Source organism: Monomorium pharaonis, chromosome 2, assembly GCF_013373865.1.
Source record: "Monomorium pharaonis isolate MP-MQ-018 chromosome 2, ASM1337386v2, whole genome shotgun sequence".
Classification (NCBI taxonomy): domain Eukaryota; kingdom Metazoa; phylum Arthropoda; class Insecta; order Hymenoptera; family Formicidae; genus Monomorium; species Monomorium pharaonis.
In genome coordinates this window covers 31,051,944-31,073,116 of record NC_050468.1, presented here as the reverse complement: position 1 = coordinate 31,073,116, position 21,173 = coordinate 31,051,944, and the positions used below count along the sequence as shown (strand labels likewise).

Here is a 21,173-nt window from a genome sequence, read left to right as displayed (position 1 = left end):
GTTCTACAAATAATCCTCTTTTCTCACAAACTGCGTAATAAAAGAGATATTTTTTAAATTGTAAATAAGCATCTGAGAGATGTCTATTGTAACCAATAGCTCTATTGAGATAAATCGTAAAATAACAAACAGTGAAATGTTTACTATATAAACTCTAATGAAATTTCGAAAATTCGATCTTTATAAAGTCAATATTTAAATCCTGAAATATTGAGTTGCCATCCGCAAAATTATACACTGAAAAAAATATTCTTCATAGTATCAATGTATGACGTTTATTGACTAAAATTCATTGATACAATAAACTTTTTGTTAATAATATAAATATTACATTGAACATTTTCATTAGCCACAAATAAATTTATTAATATAACAAATTATTTTTTATTACAATAAAACATCATGATAATAAAATAATTCATTAGACAAATTAAAAAAATTTTTTCATTAGTAGAATAAATATTTCATTAGAATTTACAGTTTTGATTCAGTGTAAGGAAAATATATATAACTAATATGGCATACTTATTATTTAGAAAGTAATAAAAGGCATTATTTAGGAGTTTGGGAAGACATCTCTTTTATTTTACATACTCTCAAGTATAAAGTTTTCATTCGCTTGAAGCAAAATGTCATAAAATAATAAATGAAAAACGTTTGAAAAAAAAAAAATTTAATTCTTGCTATTTTAAAAATAAATTGTTCAAATAATCCTTAAAAAAACATTTTCACGTTATAAAACAAGATAAAAAATATAAATAAATTGTTGTTAAACGTAAATTTAGAGTATATATCATCAAAAAATTCAAAATTATTTATCTTAAAATGTAGATTTGTTTTTAACGGAAGATCAAAGCACGAAATAACCTATTCAGTAAATTAAAAGGTGAATAATCTATTTATAGTAATTAAAAAATTTCAACTGCACTGTATTAATAATTTATTATAATAGACTGCGATCAGAGTAGTTACTTAGTTAAATGACACTATCAATTACAAAGACATTGCCCGGGAAAAAATGTTTCATATAAAAACATATATAAATATATATATCAAATATGTCCATATATTAGTTTCCTTTCCTTTGTAAAATTTCTGTTTGATATAAAAAAATAATAATCATACTGAAAAGATAGAAACTAATTAAAAAAATAATTTTCGCATTGCTTCTTTTAAAGAAATTAAGTATAAAAAATTGTCCATATATAATGATATATATTTCGGAATATTTATGATTATATATGGACAATTTTTCATACTTAGCCTTAAAAAAAAAACAATGCGAAAATTATTTTTTAAATTAATTTAAATCTTTTCAGTATGACTTTTTTTTTTATATCACACAAAAATTTTATAAAAAAAAGGAAACTAATATAAACATATATGGACATATTTTATATATATTTTATATATTTTATATATATTTATATGTTTTTATATGAAACATTTTTTCCCGCATATCACATCCTATATTATGGATACCTATCTTACATTGAATTTCTTGTTTCTACAAGTTAAATTAACTATATGAATAAAAATTGATACTGTAAAAAGGTATCTAAAATTATATAAAATACACAAAATTATATAAAAATTACACAATTTTTAGTAGAAATATTATATATTTTTAATAATATATTTGTACTGTAAGTTGTGTGGTTTTTACATATATTATTTATGTAATTTTATGTTTTTATATTACGTATAATAATACCTTTTTATATCATGTATTATATTCTTTTTATAGTACATTTAAAACATCTTGTAAAAATGGAACTGCTAAATCAGCTGAAAATGAAATTTCTGAATTTGAAAGAAAATAAAATTTATTTATTTTTTAACAACCGTTATATGCATCGTCTATTAAAAGGTTTCATATCGCGCTAACAAGTCGCAAAACCTGTAACAGTCATGAATTATCGTGGAAAAACATGGTTTCAGGTAAACACGGCTTAAAACTTGGACTAACCAGCTAGTGTGGACATTGTATGCTGTATTTTTTGCAAGTTCCGGAATTTTTTCAACATTCACGATTTAAAATACTCTTTGTTGAAGTAACATTTGGATGGCGCGGCTTTAATATTATACAATAAATTAAAGTTTCTAGATAATAATTAATTGGGTAAGTAATTTAATTACTAACAGTGTGTCTAATACTAGAAATTCGAGCTTAAGTGTTTTTAGATATATAAATTGTATTATGACATAATTATATTTAATTTTATTTTGAATTCTTAAGGAGTATATTTGTTTTTATAATATTTCATTAAAAATAAGAGTACTTTAATGAAATTTGATTAAAGGAAAGCATTATTAAAGTTCCATTATTTAGGACACTGTCAGTAATTAGACCATTTACTCTATTTCATCTTAATACAATTATGAAGAAACGTATGATTCGCATTTTTTAGATAATATTTTGATTGACTTATATATATAGCGTTTGGGACTATCGTGTCTCTAACGATAAACAGTGTACGTACTGTATCTATGTTAATCTGTTTATTCCGTATTATAAGTCTCGAAGGATAATTGGATAGACGTGTTGAGTACTCACATCCAACAAGTCTAATCCTTTCATGACATCCTTCAGAAACGCTCGTGCTCTCCCTTGTGCATAATCCCCGAAGATTGCTTTTCCCACGCCGCCGGGACAAAAAACTTGCTATAAAATAAAAGAAGAAAGCGAGAAATAATAGCATTTAGCTTAAGACGTACCTTGGCGTGTCGTGGCGTATATAGTATTATAATAATCGAAAAAAAGGATCTGGTAGCCGGTCCTGATTTCAGGTCGTTAACGGGAGACGAGACCGCGCGAGATGCCGCAAGAAGGACGGAGACAGGAAGCTGAGAATTGCCCAGGGGCGAGAGATGCGAGCCAGTCAATCTCTTTCTCTCTCGCCGCTCCGACTTTTTTTCTGTGCCGCTCTCCCCGTTCTTTTATTCGCTGTCGGAGCGAGACACGCGGTAAACCTCGCGTTCCACGACCGTTCGAATTAGTCGATTTTTCTCGGGGCCCGAGAGAGTCGATGACGACGCCGTGGAAATCGTTCCATTACCATCTCATCTCTGCCCCCATCGCACTCTGCGGTTTCGAATGCCCGCTTCTTCTTCTTCTTCTTCTCAGACACGTTATGCGAGACACCCGGTGTCGAGTGCATGCCCGGGTGATACTCGAATTATACCCAACGCCGCGCATTTTTATTTTGTTCCTGTTGAATTTACAGCGTGCGCTTGTACCGGATTGTCGGCGAGCTAAGTGCGTGATTTATATTGAAAGTCGCGCGTTTTCTAGGAAAAATCACGTTCACCGGTTCGGCTAACTTCGGATAGCAGGCGTAAATGCGTTTATGCTTGTTCTGAAGGTACAAGTAATCTCTCTCCCCTTAAACCTCCAATTAGAGCGACGTAGGAATAACATTTCACATCTCAAGTTATGTGGAATACATAAAAACAAGGTTATACATAGTTTATACGTGAACGAAGAAAGTGTATGCGCACATTATCTCGTTTGAAATCATTTTATAAGCAATAAGCTTTTAGCACGAAGTATTTCCATTAGAATACATTTTTCTCTCCATTTGTACTATACCGAATGAAGCACGTATAACAACTTTTCTCTCTTTACATAAAATTATGTCGGAAAGAGCAGTAGTGCAAATACTTTTATTATCGCTAACTAAAATACTTCATAAAATTAATAATATCTACTAATATAATTTCATACTATTTCTCAGGTAAAGAGACAAAAACGACGTAACAGAAATCAATTATACATCGCGACATCGTAATCTTATTGGTAACACATATATATTGCTACATTTCATTACTTTGGCCCTGAAGGACTAAAAAGTATTCCAATATTGCGGCGCTTATTTTAGATTACATCAGTTAATCTCAAAGGACGTCCAAAGAGGTAACCGCGGGGAATAGAATTTCGCGAGCTGCCATGCGCGTAATGTGTGATGGAACGCAGAGAGCATCCAGAAGGAATTGTTCATTAGTTGCAGCGAAATAATTCGTGGCCGAAGGCTGTGTAAAAAAGAACCGGAAGGTCGGGAGAGAAAAAAAAAGGGATGGATCAGTTATTCCATTATGTGTGGCTCATTAGGCCGGACGGGCATAACTCATCGACCGGTCGAAAATTACGGCCCTCCCGCAGGATGAAAAGTCGTCCTCGATATTTGTCGGTAGCAAATGAATATTTCATGGACAAAACTAACGACGCGCTTCTTGAGTTCCGGACACAGTTAGGACTGCGGGTATGCTATGAGGGATGTGATATAATTAAGTACTTTGTTTAATGCCGCGTCGGAATCGAATTACAATGAAGTAGAAGAAGAACAAATTTGAAACTGCTCTTCATCCTTCATTGGAACAATGCAAATTTAGGAAAGCCCAAACAATCTCGAATATATTCTATAATTATTATTGTCTAAAAACAGTAATAATTAATTTTATAATAAAATAGAAAAGTAATTAACCAAATCTTTATACAAGAACTATAAAAAGCAATTTTTAATTATTTACTGTTTAATCTTTTTTATATTTTAACTAATGCTAAAAATATCTATTCTTTAATATCCCATCGTTATAAATTCGTTTTATTTGTTTTAATGTTTTATTTATTTGATTTATATTCATTTATCACAGTCACAGATTTAACATGTGTATAAAGCTTAATCATTTTTTTTTTTTAAGAAGACAGAGAAAAGATCGAATGTTTGGCTTATCGCTCGAATCTCTTCGCTTCTAATTTGTATGCGAGATTGTGACAACGATTTGCCGTGACACCTTGATGAGTATTTATTATAACCATCGTGATGTTGCGATAAGCGCGTTCCACAGTTCTAATTGCTATCTAATTAATATTTCTACAAACACATACACAACTATGATTCAGTATTAAATTGAATGTTAAGTATGTAAAAGTTTAATTAACAAATAAATTTAAGTTGATTAATTGACATCTTTATCGTAAAATTTGTCTTCATGTGTTTCAATTTAATTAATAAAAGATATAATATATCTTATGTGTTATTTTATGTTACATAAACAAGTAAAATTATCAATATTTAGAAGAAGGCCGCCAACATTGGAATAGACTCCCTAAAACGGCACTCTTTTATTTCTCACTCAAACTGAACATCGCACAATATTAATACTGATAAAAATATGATCTGCTTATATAATTAAAGAAATAAAAATCCATAAATTCATAGTTTTTTGGTATAAAATCTGCTAAAAACGATTTCTTTAAAACAAATTTTACACAATTTTTCTTTTGCAAGTTGCATGGTTTAAACAATAATATGGTTATGACAGATAGTTTATAGTGTTTACACAATTGATAATATGCTATGTTATCTGACAGAAGACACTTTTTAGTTATATTTATGTTTGTAAAGTTTTATTATTAGCTTTTGTTTAAAAAAATATCCAAAAACAAAGTGGTATCTATGTCAGTATTAGCAACCTTCCTCTAAATAGTCTAAATAAATACTTAATATAGAAGTATAAAGAATTGGCAAATTTGCATATTTTGGTTTACAAATAAACACTTTCGAAAAAAGTCACCCAAATGATATCGACATTTATTTGCGAGAGCAATTGTATTTATCGATCATGTTCGCTGAAAGCGTTAGAAACCGCAAAAGAACAAAGAAATGATTGAGTATAACTGTAATATACGAACAAACAAAAGGTCCAACAGATGCCAGCGCGTCGAGCGCAATCCTTTATTTGAACAAGTTACCATAGAAATTGCGATAACGAGTGTTATCGCTGTTCGTGCGTCACGTGCACGTGAATTTAATATCTATAAAGTCGCAAATGCCATTACTCGCTCGTTAAAAATATGTAATTCTTTAAATAAAATCAATGATTTTATACAGTCAATTTGATTTATTAAAATAATAAATTCCGATTGCATAATATTGTGTATATTACTAGTAAATTTTAATTTGTGTTATTTTAATTTGTGACATCGGATCGAACAACTACTTTCGTCTTAGTCTGGAACTATTTTTGTAATTTTACGTACTAAATATGTTCTGTCATATTTATTTTAAATTTATATATATATATATATATTGGTTTGGAATAATGTGCTGTGATCTTGACTCTTTCAATCCGGTAAAGAAACCGACTGAATAGATTTCGATTTTGGATCATAGTAACATCAATATTAATATGTTTTACACGGGCTTTTTATTCTTTTTATCGTACTCTTATTTTATTTGCAATGCTGGAGCACTCAAGATAACTTTAAATGAAACCGAAACGTTTGCGATGTTATGTAATTTATCGATTGAGTTCAATAAATAATGATACTTATACTAATATTTTGTTATTGTTTACTGTATCAATAACAACACGCTGACTATTTATAGTTCACGCTTTATTCGTAATCTTGATCTTTATCGTTTGTAAAATATGTCAAAGTAAAAATTTTCATTTGGTATGTAAAATAATAAACTCTTCTGTCGTACAAATATATTAAGTGTGGTAAGAAATTATTTGTTTATAATATAATATTACTCAATTTATATTACCTATAATGTTGCTTTTATGAAATATTTACAATTCAGTCTAATGAATAAATTGGACTGCATTGGATTTGCAGCATAGTAAATTGGGAGTGTTCAATCATCTGTGGAAGATTTGCAATATTTCACATTGAGAAAATTATAATTGCATAATAAAATTAAATGACATAATTATGCTTAAATAATTTTAAATTGTTATGATTCTATTGACTTTTGATGTCAATAGTCATGCCGCGTTATTAATCCAATAACAACGTTTATTAAATGTCAGTCAAGGAAATTTAACATATAGCTACTTTTAAATTATCAATTATTTAATAAATAATCATAATCTCTAATGTTAAATGGAAATCTTTAAAACATGACATTTGCGGTTAATTCAAATTGTTAATATTATATTTATTTTTTACATTAAAGTTATGGCTTTTAAATCAAGATTTCATTTGAGACAAATGTCTCAGATTAATCATAGATAATGTCAGTTATTCTGCGCGCAGTAGTCATGCATATAAGCGCTACGATTAACTCTTCGCGATAATAATCCGCATTAGAAATCTGGTACAATCGCGCAATCCATTGTCAGTGAATTGTTTAACCATGTTGCTCTACTCGCTCATGCTCTACCTTAAGCCTGCATTTCGCTGTCGGCCATTTCGTATGGCTGATCGATAAAAGCGTTTAAACTTTGTGATTTTAAGACTCTTCTTTTATGGAAGTGTTATAAAAAACTTGAAATCTTTAAAGAAGGAAACGTCAGAGAATATTTAAAAATTTTAAATAATTAAACCTAATAAAAATTTGTTTAAATCGATTTTCTGCATTTATGGTGTTTATTCTTGTATGCGCAGTTAAAAACATAAAAGATAAATAACATATTTTAAAAATATACTTCTTTTTAAATAGTTTAAAAAACATTTTTTTTAAATAAACAATAATATATAATATTATTTTGAGTTTTAAACTTTAGCAAGGATAGAGAAGAAAGTGCAGGTATTATGTAAGTTGTATAAATACTGTGGCCTCGTATTAGCTACGTTATTTCATGAATTCTAAATAATTGCTTACAGGATTATTTGTTTAATAACCTGCAAGAATAGCCGACATTTGTCATGAGGTATTTTTACCTTTAAGCGTGTCGAAACTTTATCATGGTACAATTTAATACATACATTTTTTAAAACAATATCCATTGTAATAAATTTGCCATTCTGCGTCTAGAATCTTTTAAAAAATCACTTTAATAAATATAATCGTTGAGTTTTCAATTTAAAACATTGATTATTAAGAAAGTTCTTCCATAAAATGTAAATGGAAACCAATACCACCTTCTCCCCTATGAAAAAAAAAAAATCGATTCCTTTCATCACATTTGTCGTTTTATTTCAACGAGCATATTCGAACTAATCAAAATCAGATTGCGATATACAGTCGATCTATCCCTTATCCATCGTTGCTCGTCGGTGTGCACAAAGCCTAACCGTCTCATCTTCGCCGGCCGTGTGTTCGTCGCTCGTAACGACGTGCATTTACACACTGCGCCGCAGTACGTTTAATCTCAACATGCTAGCCTCATTATAATCCGGCAACTGACCAATAACGACGCTATGTTAAATGACCATCGGCATGTGTATCGAGAGACGGTCGATCGCCGCCGCCGCCGTCGCGACGTGACGCCACGCTGCGCTCTATCGCGTCCGGCGTTGCGCATTGATTCGGGATTACACCTCGATGGTAAGTGTTGTGTGCGCACGATACTCCACGCAAGAGCTCGGAATTATCTTCGTTAAGCCCTTAAGTGCTGCCGACCGCGTTCGTTGTTCGCCGCGATGAATCGCGCGTACACTCTCCCCATCCTCCCCTCCCGCCCTTCCTATCCCGTATCCCCGTGTCTCGAATCCAATTCGAGATTCGACGGACGACGTTTGCCCCGAGAACCCTTCGGTCCTCGATATTCTCTTTCGCTTGACGGCACGGCCTTTTTTGAGTATGCGTGGAATAAAGCGGCATTTTCCAGGCTCTTTTTGACTATGGAACGAGCGCGTTTTTGACTTGGAATATATATACGTATATAATACATGGACATACGGATGAAACGCGTATAATATTCAAAGTGGAACGGTCTTTGCGCGTGCCCCGATATTGACGATTCTTTTTTTCTTTGTAAAAATAAATGCATGTATAAAGAACTCCCGGTGACCGGATAAAGCAAGAATATTGTCGTAGAGCATTATTCAGTTCAATTCAGTTTAATTGTTTCACAATAGTTTCCATAACGGTTGTCTCTTATTAACTTTTAAACGACCATGTGTGTATTTTTCAGTTTATATACATATATATAACAATCCGGAATCTTCAGTTGCTTTCATCTTCTTTATTTTATATCTTTAGTTCTTAAGGAGAAATGTCATTTCGAAGATAAAGTGATTAAAAAAATTATTTGATTCTCGAGAAATCTGATATAAAGAATGTAAAAAAGATGCGACAATCATGGAGATCTGATGTCTGGATATGCTTGAAGATCGAACCTATATAATGACCTCTTCATCTCAACGAAGTCTCATTAGAAAAAAAAGAACTCATTTTCTCGCTAAAGCAAATGCCCGTCAAATAAGACATTTCCTTCATTTAATGCGCTCATAAATAACAAGACGGCTGATCCACTTATGATATCGCCGTCAAGATGGCCGGTTCTTAATTCGATCTACGTCTTGATCGATGAACTGGCTCACCTTCGTCGCATATCATAGCGCGAGAATTTAAAATGTTACGTTGGACTTGGCCCGACTGCCGGTTTCATTTATTAACCATTTTATCAATCGGATATTATTGAAAAGCAAAGGATTATTTAAATAACTGTTCAACAGAGATCAACATTATTATAATTGTTTCATATAATGTTATTATAATCGATGTAAATAAATTTATTTGTATTAATAATTTAATGAAACTGTGCTTTGTGCACTTGTGTCTGTGTGTGTGTGTGTGTGTGTGTAATTATATCAAAAGAAATATTATTAATTGTTTTAATATCAATTTTGTTATAATAATAGAAAAATATAATACTGTGCATGCATATTTATACTTTTTCATGCATTTTTGGCAAATTATTAATATTATTATTGTTACTATTGTAAATAATATAATTTTTATTTATTTAAAAAAATTAACACAAACTATATTGATACTTTTGTGATACTGACGTGCAAAATCTGTCAGAGGGTTAATTTTTTATCTTTTAGAAATAAAAATAATTTCAAGAATATTTATTGGTAATGTTTTATATCTCCCTACAGGTTCCATAACGACAACTTTTTTCCCTCTTCAGTAAATTGTTAATTATGTTCATTATGTATATCTGAAGAACTTCTGTTTATAATATGATTGGTAGAATTTTATGAGTAACAAACTTGTACCGACAAGAATTATGTCATATAAATATTTTTAAATAAAACAAAATGGTGGTTCTTATATCCCCGTTCTCTTTTCTAATTATATAAATTAAATTTGCAATGCATCGTTTACATACCGTCTTACATTTTTAAATCTAAAGTTACATTTTATTATCACTATAGTATTTTACAATCCAACTGCAGTAATGGCCGAGAATAAATATAAGCAAGTCTATAGCAGCAGATTGTCGGAAAATACAAGTAAAATTAGTTGAACTTTTATTTATTATCAATAAATCACTCATAAATCGCCTTCCTAGGCTTTAAAATGCATCGCCTACCTATATACGAACCATATGGTGCAATATGACCACGAGCACGTTTTAAATATGGAGAGCTCAAAGATAAAATAATTATTTATTGCCTGTGTAAGAAAATATTCCAACGTTAATTTACACTGCGTCTATTATATTGAAAATGACAAAAAAATGTATTTGTAAGAATATCAAGAAAAACCCATAAAATGCAAAACAGCATTAATTTCTAATTGCTCACAATTCTAATTTCTTATGCTCATTATATTCCGTGTGAGTCTTTTTGTACAAGTCAGACACTATTAATTCTAGTAGAATAATTTATGTAACAATAATCATAATTTATAAATAATACTCAAAAGAAGCGTGTCAAGAATAATTATTCATTAATTTTAAAAAGATGGAAAGCTATACTGTTTCATACTAATATCAATTACCTTACAAAAACATATCTATATAATACAGAGAAAAATATTCGCTAAAAATAGGTCAAGAAATAACTATGTGTTATTGCCAGTATCGATTTCGCGCGATTCGTATATCGGAAGTGATTAAGAATGAGATGTCAGAGATCTACGGCTGCTGGATTAATTGAAACGAAACGAAATAGCTCTACATCCGTGGATGAGATTACACTTCTCGGATGGCACATCGGTATTCGAATCCAGCGAGCCAAACGTTTCGTTGCGTTCTCGACGGTGCATACCATAGCTGGAATCGATATTATGTCCAGAGGGTTCCACGAATGTTCAAAACGCTTTTCCAATCGGATTTTACAACATCCACAGTAACAATGCCGTTTAATCAGAGATTAACATTACGAATGTAATACATTGACCGCGACATTTTCAATTGCATTGGTTGGAATCATAGACCTTATAGATATGGACCGGCAATTGCCTACAGTTTGTGTATAGAAAACGGTGCCCAGAAGAGGTGCGAGAGAGAAACAGACTTTTTAGTACTTCTTTCTCTAAAGTTACCGAAAATGACTATCGCGCATGTCAGCGCAACATATGCCAGTCGATCCGTCAAGGCGCCAGCGCGAGGGCGTATTGGAATTCAAGTTCCCCCTATGTAATATATATATGTGTGTATATATATGTGTGTATATATATGTGTGTATATATATATGTGTGTATATATATGTGTGTATATATATATGTGTGTATATAACAGCAAATAAAAACATATAGGACTGTGGTATTAGTAAAGGCTCTAAGGCGCATTTAGAATTGAAGTACCCCCTATTACATAGGGGGAACTTGAATTCCAATACGCCCTCGCCCTGGCGCCTTAACGGATGGACTGGGCGCCAGGGCGAGGGCGTATTTGAATTCAAGTACCCACTATTACATAGGGGGAACTTGAATTCCAATACGCCCTCGCCCTGGCGCCTTAACGGATGGACTGGGCGCCAGGGCGAGGGCGTATTGGAATTCAAGTTCCCCCTATGTAATAGGGGGTACTTGAATTCCAATACGCCCTCGCCCTGGCGCCCAGTCCATCCGTTAAGGGGCGGATATACATGTACACACACACACACGCGCGCACACACACACACACACACACACACACACACACACACACACACACACACACACACACACACACACACACACACACACACACACACACACACACACACATATATATATATATATATATGTGTGTCATATATATATATACATATGTATGCCATATATATAATACATATATATGTTAAAACACATAACTAGATCCGTGACCAGAACGTATTCAATTGTTGGATTTTAATGTATAATATGTGCAAGCATGCGCGAAACATATTTCCGGACACTTTAGAGAGAGAAGTATGGACACGGTTTCGCTTGGCACTGCCAGTCCGTATCTATCAGGTCTACGGTTGGAATCAAGTAGGATTAAGTAATATTATATACGAGAGTAGTGTCCCAGAAGTACCCAACCTGACGTATAGATAGTAGTTGTTGTTAAAAAAAAAAACTATGATAGAAAGTACCAACCTTATAAAGCTTAAGTGTGAAATTTGAAGACGCTACGTTATTTAGTATTCGTTCGGCAGCCATCAATAGTGAACTCTCTCAGTGAATTTGGAAATGTGAAAAAAATTGGTCATCGTTATGTGACACAATACTTTCATTTGAAAGGTCTCAGTCCAACTAATATCAAAGCCGAACTAGATTCTATTTTGGGGAAGTCTGCTCCTTCGTTTACAATAGTAAGATATTGGGTGGCAGAGTTTAAACAAGGCTATACGAGCTGCCAAGACAAAACATCGCAGTGGTCGATTAAATGAGGTGACCACGCCAGAAATGCTGAAGAAAATCCATAAAATGATATTGGATGACCGTCGACTGAAAATGCGTGAGCTAGCAAACACCGTAGGCATTTCAAAAAGTGCTATACATCGCATATCGATTGAAAATTTAAAGATGAGAAAGCTGTGCGCAAGATTGGTACCGCGTTTGCTCACAGTAGAACAAAAATAGCGTCGTGAGAATGTTTCAATTCGAGTGTTTGGCGATGTTTCACAGTAATAAAGCCGAATTTTTGCGTCGATTCATAACGATGGATGAAACATGGGTCCATCACTTCACACCTGAGACGAAGGAACAGTCAAAACAATGGACTGCAAGAGGGAGGATTGACTCCAAAGAAGGCGAAGACGATTCTTACTAAACAGAATATAAAAAGAGACTATGTTGAGAAATAAAGAAATTTTTCCTAAATTTTTTGTTTTCTTTGTTAGGTCGGTACTTTTGGGACTACCCTCGTAAATTGGCCATAAGAGACATGATTACGCGTAACAATCCAAGAAAAAATAACACACACACACACACACACATATACGTAATATAATACTTATAAAATAAAAAATAAGATAAGAAAATATTTAATATAATAGTTTTGCAAGAATCATTCGTTATTCTTTTTGTTATTAAATTTTTGACATTTTTGAATAAATAATCTACGGACTGCAATTTTATAAAAACATCGTAAAATTTTTAATGTAAAGCAAAAAACTTTAATATTTTATAGTTTTGTGTTAAAAAATTTATTTGCTTGTTTACCTAAAAATTCAGAATACTTGTTAAAAATTCTACAATGCCGATCTTCTTTCATTGTTTTATTTGTTGATGTATTTACATATACGAGTATAATAAATACATTTATCTTATATGTATAACACATATATTATACATATATAACAAATTTATGATTGTTAATACCCGTTGTAGTAAAAAAAAACAGTTATTAAAGAAAATATATAGCATATTTATGTAAATATATACAGAAAGAGGTAAGTACATATAAAATTGAAAAATACAAAATGTGAGGAAGAATAAATATACACTTAATGTCAAATTCCACTATGACCAAGTGGCAAGATCACACAATTCTTTAATCTTTTGCCTCATTTATTCCGGCAGTTTGACAATTTCCATTTAAATCACGTTTAAATGGGCGCACTCTAATTACCAGGCTTTCCCAGTAAAATTAGGTACATGCTTGTACGTACAAGTATACCCGTGTGGCATGTGAGCGCGAACGTGAATATACGGCCGTTTCCAAAAATCTACATACTAGTAGTGAAACTTATTTCAGAGAAAATTTTAAATTAACTTCTTCATTGCTACATTATAATATAATAATTATATTGTATTCACGATATTTGCATATCGTAATTTCGAATTTAATTGTTATAAAAATCTCTAAATATAAAGTTTTTATTAAGAAAAGTTGTAAAAAATTTTTATTAAGAGAAATTTATAGATAGAAAAAAACAGCAAAACAAAGAAAGAAAAAGAAAGAAAAAAAGTATAAAAACTATAATACATTATTAAAAAATAATACCGCAGATTTGTTAATTTCAAAATTCATTTCATTAAAATATTTTTGCATTCAAGTATTCAAATAATTAATTCGTAATTGTTAAATATTGTATGAAAATTAAAACGTTCGTATAATGCATTAATTTTTGAGCACCCGATATAATCGGATGATCGAAAAGTCGGATAGAGTCCATTGCCGCCACTGATGTAAAAAATAGGATAAAAGGAACATAAAAAATAAAAGGAAATAGGTCAGCTGTAACCTGCATTTATATATAAAGTACGCGTCCATGCGTCCACTGAGTATTATGGTATTATACCTCGTTTCATTAAAATAATGTAATATTTAAAATAAGGTTGAAACTTTTTAAAATGTTGTTACAACTATTATTACGTTTTCAAAACACCAACTGTTCTAGAATAATTTATGATATTATATAAAAGAACATGTTATATAAGAGAAATATATAAGTATCTGACATAATAAATCTAATTAAAATAAAATTTACAAACTATTATGACAATATTCTCTCTTTTTTTTTATTTAAATATTTCTCATACTCAAAACTTAAATTTGCTAGATTTACATTCAATTAAAAATTATTTTTTTTAATAACTAGACTTATATAAATTATATTTTTCTGTACCTAAAATTATCAACAATTACGCATTTAATAAAAATAATTGTATTTATCAAAAAAATTGCATTGTTTTATTTTATCCCAGCTTGTTACATCGTAGTTTTCTACAAAATATTCAAAAATTTTTACGAATAGTACGCAAATTTTCTGTTCGTTGCAATTAACATGTTAATGCATTTTCCAACGTACGTCATGTGTTTTCTAGTTTATTTCGCGCGCATTTTGTTACAGATTTTTTTTTCGGCTGTCGAGGAGGTCTTAACCCTTCGAGACCCACCATGTACCATGTAATTTACAAGAAACATGAAAGAGTTTTTATTCCGGACGACGTACCATACCAGTGTTGTCTCGGTCAAACCTTTTCCTGACACTGAGGGATTTTTCCGTCGTGTACAGCTACAACCATTGTCTGCCATTGACGAGCGGATTTTTGCTCGCTTCTTGGCTTTCTGGAACGCCTTTACCATTCCAAATAGAGAACGACTGCCCCAGAAAATATGACGTCTGTGCGCCGCAAAACTTCGGTGCAATGTAAACGAGCGCTTTTCATTCTCCAGCGGGATTTAACTGCCCCGCCTTCACTATTTAAAATAGTGAACGAGAGAGAGAGAGAGAGAGGAAGAGAGAGAAAGAGAGAGTGAAAGAGAGAGAGAGAGAGAGAGAGAGAGAGAGAGAGAGAGAGAGAGAGAGAGAGAGAGAGAGAGAGAGAGAAAGTACAATATTTTGTAGCTATACTGCCATAAAACTTATTTTATATCTTAATCATTAGTAAATTATCATCATACAATATATGTATATACTATAACTATATTGTATAGAGAAAATGAGAATAATATTATAACTTGCAATTCAATATTATATTGCGTTTTTTATTATAATTTAATTTGAATTTATTAAAAAATAAAGTGTTGCAACCTGTGTGTGTCAATCTTCGTGTCCATGACTGTACATCTCTTTTACAAATAAAAAAGCAATAATTATATAAAATTATATATAATTATAGTTTATAAAACTTTTTTATTAAAGAGACACAAATTTAACTTTATTTCCATGCATTTATAATATATATAATTAATAATTTAGAATAGAATAGAATTTAGAATTGGTTAAATATCATAATTATTTAAATTGTCAAGTTAAATTCTAATTAGTATTGAAGCAATCTGATACGAAATACCATTATTATTAATGCATTAGACTAGACAACCCATCGAATTCTAAGCAATGTTCGAAAACAGCCTCCAGCATTATTTAATAGACGATAGATTACGCCTTATCAATACATCGCCGTTCGCGATTTACTTTTCCAAACAAGACTTCATTCCGCAAATAATCTTGTCCCGATCAAGACATAATACGTTGGAATTTATCGGGTGCCGGGAGAAGAAGAGAAAAATGCTCGAAGATCGATACGAAGGTTTGATCTCATAGCGACTCCGAGGTTACTAGCAGCCCAGGAGTATTTTAATTAAGTAATTATCTACAAAATCGAGACACATGCTCACATGTTATCTCGATCGAAGGGCCTACGTCGACTCATACGTTTTCTTGTCCTTTGGGCAATAAAGTTCTGTATAGTACTTACAGCAAATGCATTAACCCTCTAACGAAGTCTACTAACCGGAACGTACTAAAAAAGCAACATAATAAAATCTAATTGTTATTTCCCATCGTTTATATTATTACATTATTAACTTTTTCAGACATAAAAAGTGTATCTTTTCTTTTTAAAATACAGTGCATATGTGTTTCAGCTAATTAAAAATACCAAATTCAATTTTTAAATACGCGTTCTTAAATTATAATACAAATTATTTAAATTTAAATTATCTAACACAGAAATAAGTGATTAAAACAATGTTAATAAAAAATTTCTTTTTTTAATAACAGTTTAAATATATTAAACTTATTAAATTAATATAAAAATTAAACAAAAAAATCTTTTCAATTTAATATTTTTTAATTAAAAAAAAACTTATAAAAAAATTTTTCTTTTTTCATAAATAACTATCCATCTACTTTGTAAAAAGGAGATGTTATTGATATTGTCGCTTTTCCGAGATGATAATTGGCTGTCTCGCTATTTCATTTTTAAGTGCGTTGTGATGACTTGCTTCACTTCGTGTCAATTCCAACTATCGAATTATTAATTTTAATAATTAAATTAAAAACTTTATTTTAAAAAACAAAAAAGAAAGAAAAAAGCAGAGGCGAATAAAAAAATATATATATAAATTTATATAAAAGTATAATATATAGGTATGTATGTATGTATGTAGGTATAGATATGTAGATGTGTATGTATATCTAATCAAACTTTACATTTTTTTATTCAAAATTGCAGAAGACGTAAGATTAATTAGAGTAAGCGAAAGATAGACAAAATAGACAAGAATACATAATTAAAGAAAGAGAGACATACAGATAAGTTGTATTTACACCATCTCACAAAATTAATTTTTGTTTGAATAAAAAAAGGCTAATTAGTGTAAAATATATATCTTAGCAGTCTTGCTCTATTATGAAAAAGTGAAGAAACTATAGGTATAAAGAGAAGAGCTGAAGAACCTTATTAATCACTTATTTCAGCTCTTTCAGTGCACAGTATTGAAGGATTCGCATTTACTCTTAAAGTCATTAGAGTTTTAAAAGCAACTTGAATAGCAAATTGAATGTGCTATAGAATTAAGTCGCTGATAATTTTGATGAATATACTGAAATATGGATTTAACGTTATTTTTTTGTGAATTATTAATGCGTATCGTGTAACATCTGCTGCTGAAATGAAAACATTAGCGTTATATTTTGATTTTCATATATCTATCGTCGACGATAAATTAAATGGCTTTACTACGTATATAACCGCTTCTTATTCAAAAGTATCCAAACATGAATATGTAAAACAAAAAATTTCTAACGACCGCTTCTGCATTTTGTGCCAAAACGTACAAGGGTGAGAACAATGTCGAATAATATTAGAAAAAAATTATTTTTAACAACCGAGATCCAAAAATACTCCGTTCATCCCGTGTGAGGACAATGTCTAAGAACAATAACATTAGAAAAAAATTATTAAAAGTCGAATCCTGGAAGAATTCCATTTATAGTCCAAAGTTAAACTCACGCGCACAAATATTTATAACTTTCATTTATATTTACGTAAAAGAATGTAAAATGATTTTAAGCTAGTTTTATATATTAAATTGTATTTATATTGAATAATTTTGAGATTAAATGGGACGTAAAGCGCGTACTGTTTTAGTATTTACAAAATGCCTGTGGTATAAAGTTAGGGCCGGGGCACAAGAACATCCGTAACATGTTACATTAAGTACTCCATAAATCTAAGCTCATTAAAAATAAACATAAGTCAACGCACAAAGAAATCCTTGATGTAATTTCTTATATTCTTACGTTAAGAATTTCTTTGTGCGTTAAGTCTATTTTTAAGTATAAGCCTAGGTTTATAGTGAATACTTAACATATTATAACATGTTACGAATGTCTTGTGCTCCGGCTCTTAAGAAAATTAATCAATTAGACCATATTCATTCATTACTTTAATTAATTCAAATTAAAACGATAATGTGTAACGTTATTCCATAATTCAGGTAAACATAAGATTGAAACTTAATAAATGGAAGAAATATTAAAATATCTGTATGATTTTATTAAATAAAACTTATTTTAAATTTAATTTAATATTTAATTTAATCTAATACTAATTGTCAAAACTAATTCTAATTGATAAAAGTCATTATTATTGGCGTTAATATAAAATGTTTTGTATTATCAATAAATTTTTCTATATTTTAATTTCAATTATCTTAGCGTTTTGAAATTTTAAAAACGCAAATATATTGTTGTAATTTCTAGCCTGATGTTCATAGTAACAGTATTCACATTTAAAGGAAATAAAAGCGGAGTAGAGTAGGAAGTAGATTTCAATTTTATCGACACTATTGTGAGCTCTCTTGCTGTTTTCTGCCAGAAAAAGCGAATGTAACCATTTCAAGCTATGATTACCATCTTTTCTGTAATATATTTCTGACTATACAAAATACATCTTTTAAAAATACAATTATTGGAAAAAAGTAGATATAAAATAAAATTTAAAAAATTTTTAGTAATTATGTCACAGTTGCGATATTTTAACATCAATGTTCTGGTAACAGCTCATTTCTTCCTCATTATTTTCTCAGATTACATCATCGAAAATTATCGACTCGTTATAAAAAAGAACGATTACGGGAAAGTATAAATAATGGCATATCTTAACATGTGCAATAGTAAAGAATAATTAATATCAGTAAAAATCGTACGTATATAAAATTGATTTAAATTATAGCGTTTATATAAGCAATACGTTGCATCATTTATTTTGTATGGGCGATTTTACGTAATGGACGATTACACACAATAGAAAAAAAAAAGAACGCCTGGATGCTATCTCATCAGAGAGCCGATATTTCGCTACGCGTAAAGGAAATTGTACGAAATAAAAGTGTGCTCTCTTCTCGTGTACGTGTAATTTTAATCCGTGCAATTTTCCGGCCACCTTTTTTCTCGCCACCAGCTGATGATCGGGTCGATAAACCAACCACTACCGTTTTATCGGGTCACGCTCGTCAGGTTCCTCGTTCCCGTAATAACAGCCTGCGTACAGAAGTCCGATATTTACTAATAAACAGCCGTTGAAAGTGTTTCCAATACCTGGCCGATTATCGCTCGTAAAACATATATCCTGCTAAATGGACCAGGACGATGCGACGCCTTTGACCGGCGACAGCGCATATTGTAACATAAAGCAATGAAATATCGACGTATGATGGCTTATTGCGAGCTATTTTATTGCGAATGCCCTAATGCCTTTACCATACCCTGTTTTTACAGCCAGGAATCATAACGCAAAAAGATTTACGCAGAGCAATAATTTATTTTGTCGTAGATCATACGCATTGTAAAATCCTTCTGTAATGCATTTTATTTTCCCTGTACGATTCGAAAATGTTGCATTATAAACATGGAAATTAATTACACTTTCTAAAATATTAATGCACTGTTTCTAAAATTAGACTATTTTATAGTGATTGGGAATTTATTTCTAAAAATACTTATTCCAAAAAATACATATGTATATACATGAAAAAAATAGTTTTTTAAAATTAACATTTTTTACAATTTTTATGTAGAACTTTTTACTTTAGATATGATTTTATTTATTCTAAAATTTTAAGGCAATAATTTTTATATAAATTTAGTGCTTTTTTTTATTTCTAAAAAAGTATTTTTTTACCGGAAAGGTGATCAATTTGTATCAAATTAGCATATTCTAGAAATATAAAAACTAATTTGTTTCCGGTAAAAAAAATACTTTTTTAGAAATAAAAAAAAAGCACTAAATTTATATAAAAATTATTGCCTTAAAATTTTATAATAAATAAAATCATATCTAAAGTAAAAAGTTCTACATTAAAATTGTAAAAAATGTTAATTTCAAAAATCTATTTTTTAAATGCATACATATATATTTTTTGGAATAAGTATTTTTAGAAATAAATACCCAATAAGTGCTCATTAAATAAAGCCTCACTTATACAACTATTGTTGTTTATTACATGTAAACCCAAAGAATAACAATTTTTTATGCTGCTAATTTTTTAACAAATTAAAATTGCACCCAATAAGCTAGAAATGTCCAAAAATGAAAAAAACTATTTAAAACAAAATCAAAGATAATTGTAATATTTAATAGTAAAGTAAACTTTAAGAAATTTTATTTTTGTAATTACTAAGCATTTAAAAACTGATTATGTTTAGTCTTTTCGTTTTTTTCAATTTATTTTTGATTAGATCTTATTAACATAAATACAAATATGTAATAAAACTTAAGCATATAACAAGGTTGTCGGAGTTTAAAAAAATTTTATTTATAAATATTATTATTTAATTAATTTTGTTTATTTATAAATAATATTATTATATTTATAAATATTATATAATAAAAATACATTTTATTTTTGTGATTGAAACTAAGATATATTGTTGATTTATTTCAATATTACTTATAGCGTTTTCGATCGGCCTGGGTTAATTGCTCCGGGAGCGATTAATGACGTCAATCACAATCATTCTTCTGAAGAAGAGAATAACTGTGATTGGTCAGTTTTAGAGGAAAAGAACCTGAGACAAGTTAATCCAGCACCGATCGAAAACGTCATTAGAGTTTTAAAAAAATAAAATTAATTAAATGGTTCTTATTCGGCTCAGGTACCTTAAATAGCTCAATGAAATGTGGCACAAGTGTAATAATAAAATGTCATTTTACAGTAAGCTCGCAAAAAACTTATCGTATAATCGTAAGTTTTCTACCGCGGCTACAATTTTGACTTACTAGTTCGTTATAAACTGTCCTGCCACAGATTGAACTCTCCCGTACGCGGGACAT

The 21,173-nt window shown here is 30.3% G+C and overlaps 1 long non-coding RNA gene across 1 annotated transcript in view; it reads right to left on the bottom strand.

Annotated features, from left to right (window-relative positions):
• Window positions 1–1,766: 1,766 nt before the first annotated feature.
• The window catches only part of LOC118644477, a 48,265-nt gene continuing 28,858 nt past the window's right edge, over window positions 1,767–21,173 (bottom strand). Inside the window, exon 3 of the long non-coding RNA XR_004962252.1 lies at window positions 1,767–2,665. This is a non-coding gene — a long non-coding RNA (uncharacterized LOC118644477). The remainder of the gene's footprint in view (window positions 2,666–21,173) is intronic.